Genomic DNA, 7930 nt, shown 5'->3' on the forward strand with positions numbered 1-7930 from the left:
TAGAGTCTAAGGTCTTAGATTCCTCTAATTACTATCTGCTTATTTTTTTGAATCATGCCTACCAGATGATCTGAATATCATGGAAACTCCTTTGTTACCCTTGGGAACACTGTTGATAGGACATGCCCTACTTATGGGGTTCAAACCTGGTCTAGGGTTTTAGTTTAATTTCCCAACTGGAGTTCCAGCGATTTCTCTAGCCCTCTTCGAGCTCATTTGACAGATGTGATAAACACTGAGTTTTGTCAGTCTATTCATATGTTGGCTCAATTTTTATCTTCTTTGAGCATGGTACTTTTGTTGCTCTATCTTTTGAGGCCATAAGGGTTGGCCAATTAATGATGTTGAGTCCTCTAATTGTTACTAGTGTTAAGGTTGAGAAGGATCCTCAAGATTTTATTAATGTGATATAAAAGAACTTTCGTATTATGTATGCTTCATATATTTATGGTGTGGAGTTTGTTGGCTACCTATTAAAGGATATGGTGCATACTAGTGGTACAAAGAGTGGGAGTAGTCTAGGGGAGGTGATACTGACTCTACAATATGGGATGATATCTCTGGTGTCTTTTTAGACTATTTCTTTCCTCAGGAATTAAGAGAGGCGAAAGAAAAGGAATTTGTAAATCTGTGATAAGGCAGGATATCATTCAAGTTGTATTCCTTGAAATTCCATCGGTTTTCCAGGTATTCTCCTGAGTTGGTGTCTAGCATAAGAACTGCAATACGCAGGTTTGCTTCTAGGTTATCCCGTAAGACGATTCTAGAGAGTAAGGCTACCTTGCTGAATAAGTACATGGATATTTCTAGACTTATGGTGTATAAATAGTAGGTTGAGAGGAAAAGAAGAAGCAGGCTATGATTTGTGAGAGGCAGAGTAAGAAGTTTAGATTTGTTTATCAGGGTGGAGGCCAGCAGCAGAGTGGTAGAGATGGGAGAAATAGCTTAAGAAAAAGTGAGGTAGTTTTGGTTGCTTATCTACTGCTAGTACTCCTTACCCAAAGCCATTGGGTGATCATTTTTCTTAGCATGGTGGAGGGTAAGGGCACAGGATACCTAATCTCAGGCTAGTGGGGCTCAGTCTACTCTATCTTATCTTTTTTCCAGATTTAGTGGTCAGTTGAACCGATGTTTTAATTGTGCTTAGATTGGCCATGTATAGTTTGATTTTCCTTCTAGGGTTACTTTTGGGGCCAATAAAGTTCTTATTTCCTCTTTATTATCACCTGCACCAAATGGTGTTTCTTCTTTTTTTGGTACCGACACTAGCCAGAATTGCTTAAATTCCCTTGCTTCTTATCAGGACTCTAGGGCATCTCCTGATGTTGTTACTGGTATGTTGAAACTCTTTTCCCATGACATATATTATTTACTTGATCTGGGGTCTAATTTTTCTTCTGTGACCTTATTTGTGGCTGTGCATTTTGGTTTTGGTCTTAAGTGTATTTTGGACCTTTTTTCTATGTCCACCCCAGTAGGTAACTCTATGGTTGCTATAATAGTCTATAGGGGTTGTGTGGTGTATGTTGGTGGTTGGGATACTTTGGTAGATCTGTTTGAATTAAACATGGTTGATTTCAATGACATTGGGGATGGATTAGCTGTACTCATGATACACTACTTTAGACTATCGACCCCATGAGGTCATGTTTAAATTCCTAATGAGCCATTTTTTAAGTGGGAGGGTGGTTCCTTGGCTCTTAAGGGGAGGCTTATATCATATCTTAGAGCATGGAGATTGATCTCCAAGGGGTATCTCTGTCATCTGGTCAAAGATAAAGATTCTAACTTAGAGGGTCCTTCTTCGCATTCTATCCCAGTAGTGAATGAATTTACTGAGTTCTTCCCTGATGACCTTCTTGGTATTCCTCCTGATAGGGAGATTGATTTTGGGATAGATCTTGTTTCGAACACTCATCCTTTTTCTATTCCCCAGTATAGAATATCTCCGGTTGAGTAAAATAAGCTTTAGAAGCTATTAAGGATCTTTTAGACTAGGGTTTCATCCATCCTAGTTTGTCCCCATGGAGTACACCAGTTTTATTCGTGCATAAGAAGGATGGTTCCTGTAATAGCTCATACTTTTCCTAGCTTGAAAAGTTTCTTAAGAATGTTAGAAGTTTTCTTTGAAAGATGAATCCACTTTTGTACACATAGTATTTTTAATATTTTCACTTTTTATCATGTGTGAAATCATATAAGCTTTCCATCGATACCAAATTCGCCTTAATCTGATACCCAGGTGAAGAGTCAGAGCCTTTTCTGTGAGACAGTGTATAACCTGAGGCTTCAGTGCATCACGGAGATAGCTCAAATGGCAATTGTCAATTTCCAGTGATGCTCCACGATACTGGCGCGCTGCGCCAAACTTCCAGGTCTCAGACAAGGTGGCAACGCCATAGCTCTATGTAGCGCCACCGTGTAATTTCTCATTTCTTACTTTCCAGTGACTTGGTGCGATAGTGGCGCGTCACGCCAAGGATGAAAATTGGGAAATTTTCTCAGAAATTAAAGACGCATCCAAGGGTTAATAGGGTCAATATCCTGTCCCCTACTTAAACCCAATAGCACGTGATTTAGTCATTCTTCACCCAAAATATGCTAGTTTCTCTCAAGTTTCTCTCAAGAACAAGCTAGGGTTTCTATTGGGGATTCAAATTCAAGAAGGTTTCACTATCAATCTTCATGAAATCCTGAACTACGGTATGTGTAGTTTTCATTCATGGACTCCTTTCGTCCATGAAGCCCAAGCATCTCTTTTCTAAGTTTAAGTTTATAGATTTTTTTATGAATTTCATGTTGGGTTTGTTTGTTTATGCTGAGAATGATCAATTGAATTCAAATCCATGTTGGGTGATCAATTTTATATGGAATTGATTTGTATAGATGTATATTTATGTGAACCTATAAATAAACCTAGGATGATAAAATTAGATATGAATCATGATGATTAATTCTTGTATAATGTTGTCTACATGTGTTATGCCTACCATGTGTATGATTAAATGCCTAGATAAAGGAACAATGTCTAACTAGTAAGATATCATGAAATCCACATGTATGTAAAAGCTTGCGCATATCACATGTTTGATGAAGTACTTTAATATAAGAATTATGAATTGTGTTGTTGGTCATATGTTCAAGTTAGCTATGCTGTGTCAGTTTCTTCTCACCGAGTCCTGGGGGTACTTGTACCCGAATATTTAGCTTTGTGCTTAGAGCCATGTTATGTTTTCCCGATCTCCTCAGTCAAGCTATGATCTATACAACTCAGTCAGACATGTGACTCAGGAAAGCTCAGTAATCTTAGTAACTTCAGTATTCTCATTCAGTCCTCAGAACTCAGTACATTCCATCAGCCAACGGAACTCAGTAAGTTTAGTTTAACTCCACTAGACAATACCACTAGTATCAGTTGAATTCAGTTAATCAGCTCTGTTCAGTTAATCAATTTAGTGTCTTTCAGATTGGAGTGTGATTTAGCACCGAGCGAACCAAGGGATGGGGACTTACCCACTAGATAGGACTAAGATCCCTAGAAGTAATCCCTAAGTTCCAGAGCCACATAGCCAGCGTAGGTATGGGATATAAACTGTTAAATAAGACTGACATACTCAGGGATCACCTATTAGCGCATTTAAATGTATAGGACTGATCCCAGGGTCACCCGCTAAATTAGGACTGACTCCACAACAGTTGTCTTTACTAGTGGTATGGTACTGATACCCTTCCAACTGGGATTATAGGTTGGACCATAGTTAAATTAGTATGGGGCATGTCTGCTAGATGAATACATCCCACAGTTTTAGTTATAGAATCAGGACTGTCAGATATAGTCAATTTAGCTCAATAGTATAAATTTAGGACTGTTAGATACAGTCACTCCATATCATTTATAATAGACTCCGAGATTACCCACTAGATAGGACTGATCTCAACTATAGTCAATCAATAATGATATCATCAGATTTAGAGATCACCTGCTAGATAGGATAGATCTCATATTTAGTTACTTAGATACAGTACGAAACTCAGCTAGTTCCATCAGATTCAGGACTGTCAGATACAGTCACCCATTTTATCAGCTATATCAATTATTAGAACCTATGTTATCAGCATTTAGCTTCAGTACTGTCAGATACAGTCAGCTAGATAGTTCTTTATAATCAGAACTATCAGACACAGTTATCTATGTATCAGTAACATAGTATCAGTCCCTCAGTATTTAGTAATACATTATCAGTTTCTCACTCATCAGTGTCTCAGATATTAATGTCAGTAGACTAAGTAGTCAGAACTTAGTATCCAGTCCTATCATGATCTCAGCTACAGTTATGTATACATGCATGTATTCTCACGTTTATATTAGTCAGTCAGTTAATATTGTTCATGCATATGAACCTATTGTATTTAGCCTACCTCACTTTCAGACTAGTATATTCAAAGTACTGACATATTTGCACCATGGTGTCTTATACCATAGGTTTAGAAGCACAAGCTCCAGAGAATCAGTAGCATCCCAATTCAGCGATTAGAGTTAGCAGTGAGTCCTTATCCTTCAAGGAAATGACGATCATATTACTATTTGAATTTTTAGTTTATTTTAGTAGTTGGAGTTAGTTGGGGACATGTCCCATCAACTTCTTATTAAGATACTTTAGAGGGTTTTAGACTACATTATGTTTAGACAATTATCTTAGTTGTTTTTGTATTGTTATACCATATTTTTTAGTTATGTACTAGTATTGAACCTTATGGCCTTTCAGTTCATGTTTCTTCATTTATGATATTATTACTATTATTTTGTTCTTAGTTTACAAATATTAGTCATGGGTTAGCTTGTGGTCCTTCGGGGTCATGGCCACCATGTAGCATTCCGAGTACCACATTTGGAGCGTTACAAACTAGGTATCAGAGCCTATAGTTCAACAGTGTTCTAGGAAGTCTTAAAAGTCGCATCTAGTAGAGTCTTGTACATGCATGTGTTGTGCACCACACGTATGTGTAGGAGGCTATGACATGTTTTAGGAATAGTTTCCCTTCTTTTAGTATTTATGTCGTCCTAGTGAGCATAATCTCAAGTCAATCTCTTAGTCTAATCTGTTTCTCCCTTTCTTCTACAGAACATGCCTCCTAAAAGAAGAAATGGAAATCAATCAGCCCCTCAGCCCAAAGAACCTTTGGTCGATCATGTATCTCATGTTAAGTTCAGGGTCGTATTCACTACTCTTGCTCAGTTAGTTGCTACGAATAATGAATGACCAGCTGTCATTTTATCCAACCCAGTGGCCAATTTAGCTGCAGCCAGGATTCAGGACTTTACCTGGATGAACCCTCTATCCTTTCTTGGGGCTAAGTCAAATGACGACCCTCAGGAATTCCTAGATTGAGTTTAGAAGGTGATTGACATCATAGGGGTGACTACTTTTGAAAGTGCAGGATATGGCTCATACTTGGTTCAAGCTGTAAAAGTCAAAAAGGGCAGACGATGCAGGGTAAGTTGAGTGGGAAGAGTTTGCTTCTGCATTCTCTGATAGATTCTTTCCCCTAAAGCTTAGAGAAGACAAGGTGCTAGAGTTTATCAACCTCCAGCAGGGAAATATGACAACGAAAGAGTATTCTCTTAAGTTTACTCAATTAGCCAGATATGCCCCTCATGTGGTTGCAGGCAGTAGGGCTAAATAAGTAAGTTTATGTCAGGGGTGAATGATAGCGTGGTTAATGAGTGTAGATCCACCATGCTGAATAGTGACTAACTTTATCTAGACTTATGACCCATGATCAGCAGATAGAAGAGCAAAAGATTAAGATAAAGAAAAAGCAAAATAAGAGAGCAAGGATAGGTAGTTTCAGTTTTGCTCAGCCTAAGTTACGGGTGGTAGCCGTTCCTAATATAGTCATAAATTTATAGTCCCAGCTCCATCTTCAGCTAGTGTACCAGTACTTAAGCTCGAGAATGATAGTCTTAATAGTTCGCTAGGCTCCGAGGCCCAGGGTAGTGAGAATAGGAGTCTTACCTATCCGCTTTACAAAAAGTGTGGTAAGAATCACCTAGGTATATGTAGAGCTGGCAATGAGGTCTGTTATAAATGTGGTAAGCCAGGCCACAGTGTGTGGGAATATAGAGTAAGGGGTCAGAAGGGAAAATATTTATGCCAGCAGGGCGTCACTTCTAGTACCACTAGTGGTCAGCGTCAGAATAGGTTTTATGCTCTTCAGACTCTCCATGAGCAAGGAAAGTCCCCCGGCATAGATTCAGGTATGCTATAGGTCCTTCATACTCATGATATGTATTACTAGACCTCTTTCTCTCATTTTAGCTTAAGATTTTCAGCATGAGTTATTTAGTCATAAATCAATGTGTGGATACCGTATGCATCAGCCCAGTATCTCTGTAGGGTGAGCATTCTTAGCGGGACATAGTGTCCCAAGGGGGAGATACCCTATTATTTCCTCAACGTTCTCATACCTTAAATAAAGTTTCTCTTTGAATAAAGAATCCAGTTTTGAGTAGAGGGTATTCATAAGTTGACCCTCAAAGTCCCAACCTAAGCTTAGGGCCAAGTATTCAGAGGCTCAGTTTCGTTCATGATGTTCAGTTCGTATGTCACGTATCAGATCAGACTCAGTTAGCTTCACGTATTTTTGATCATGCATGTTTAGTAAGACTATCTTGGATTCATTAGTATTTCTAGTTAAGATAATAGTTCTCTTTAGTCTTACTCAGTTTCATGTTCAGTGTTCATCACAAACTTGGTACTAAGTACCCTTGTATATTCAGCCATGCATCTATATATCGTTCCACCATGTAATTATGCATTAGACATGCATTCTCACTGTGAGAAATTCAGTTCATAAGAATATTAAGTCATGTACTCATAAGTCAATTATCAGTCATGCATCAGATATACGTGAATTCAGCTTATTATTCATGCATCAGATATACATGTTCAGTATGTTATATTCAGCCATCAATCATGTCAGTCATGGAATCATGTTCCAGCCAGTTATGTTTAGTATATACGTTAGTTTGTATTCTTTCCCTCTCACACAGTCTTATTCGAGGATGAATGTTCTCAAGAGGGAGATATTGTAACACCCCGTACTTTTCCTAGCTTGAAAAGCTTCCCAAGAATGTTAGAAGCTTTCTTTGAAAGATGAATCCACTTTTGTACACGTGTTATTTTTAATGATTTCACTTTTTATCATGTGTGGAATCGAATAATATTTCTATCAATACCAAATTCGCCCAAATCCAACACTCGGGTGAAGAGTTAAAGCATTTTTAGTGAGATAGTTTATCACCTGAGCCTTCAGCGCGTCGTAGAGATGGCTCAAATAGCAATTGTCAATTTCCAGTGTTGCTCCATGATAGTGGCACATCACGCCAAACTTTCAGGTCACAGATAAGGTGGCAACACGGTATCTCTGCGTCGCGCCACCGTGCAATTTCCCATTTGTCACTTTCCAGTGACTTGGCGTGATAGTGGCGCATCGCGCCAAGGATGAAAAATGGGAAATTTTCTCAGAAATTAAAGACACGTCCAAGGGTTAAAAGGGTCAATTTTATACCCCTATTTAAACCCAATAACACATGATTTAGCCATTCTTCATCCAAAATATACTAGTTTCTCTCAAGTTTCTCTCAAGAAAAAGCTAGGGTTTCTATTGAGGATTCAAATTCAAGAAGGTCACAAAATCATGAACTAAGGTATGCGTAGTATTCATTAATGGACTCCTTTCGTCCATAAAGCCCGAGAAACTCTTTTCTAAGTTTATGTTTATGGATTTCTTTATGAATTTCATGTTGGGTTTGTTTGTTTATGCTAAGAATGACCAATTGAATTCAAATCCATGTTGGGTGATCAATTTTATATGGAATTGATTTGTATAGATGTATATTCATGTGAACCTATAAATAAACCGTAGG

This window comes from Capsicum annuum, chromosome 5 (genome assembly GCF_002878395.1).
Source record: "Capsicum annuum cultivar UCD-10X-F1 chromosome 5, UCD10Xv1.1, whole genome shotgun sequence".
Taxonomy (NCBI): Eukaryota; Viridiplantae; Streptophyta; class Magnoliopsida; order Solanales; family Solanaceae; genus Capsicum; species Capsicum annuum.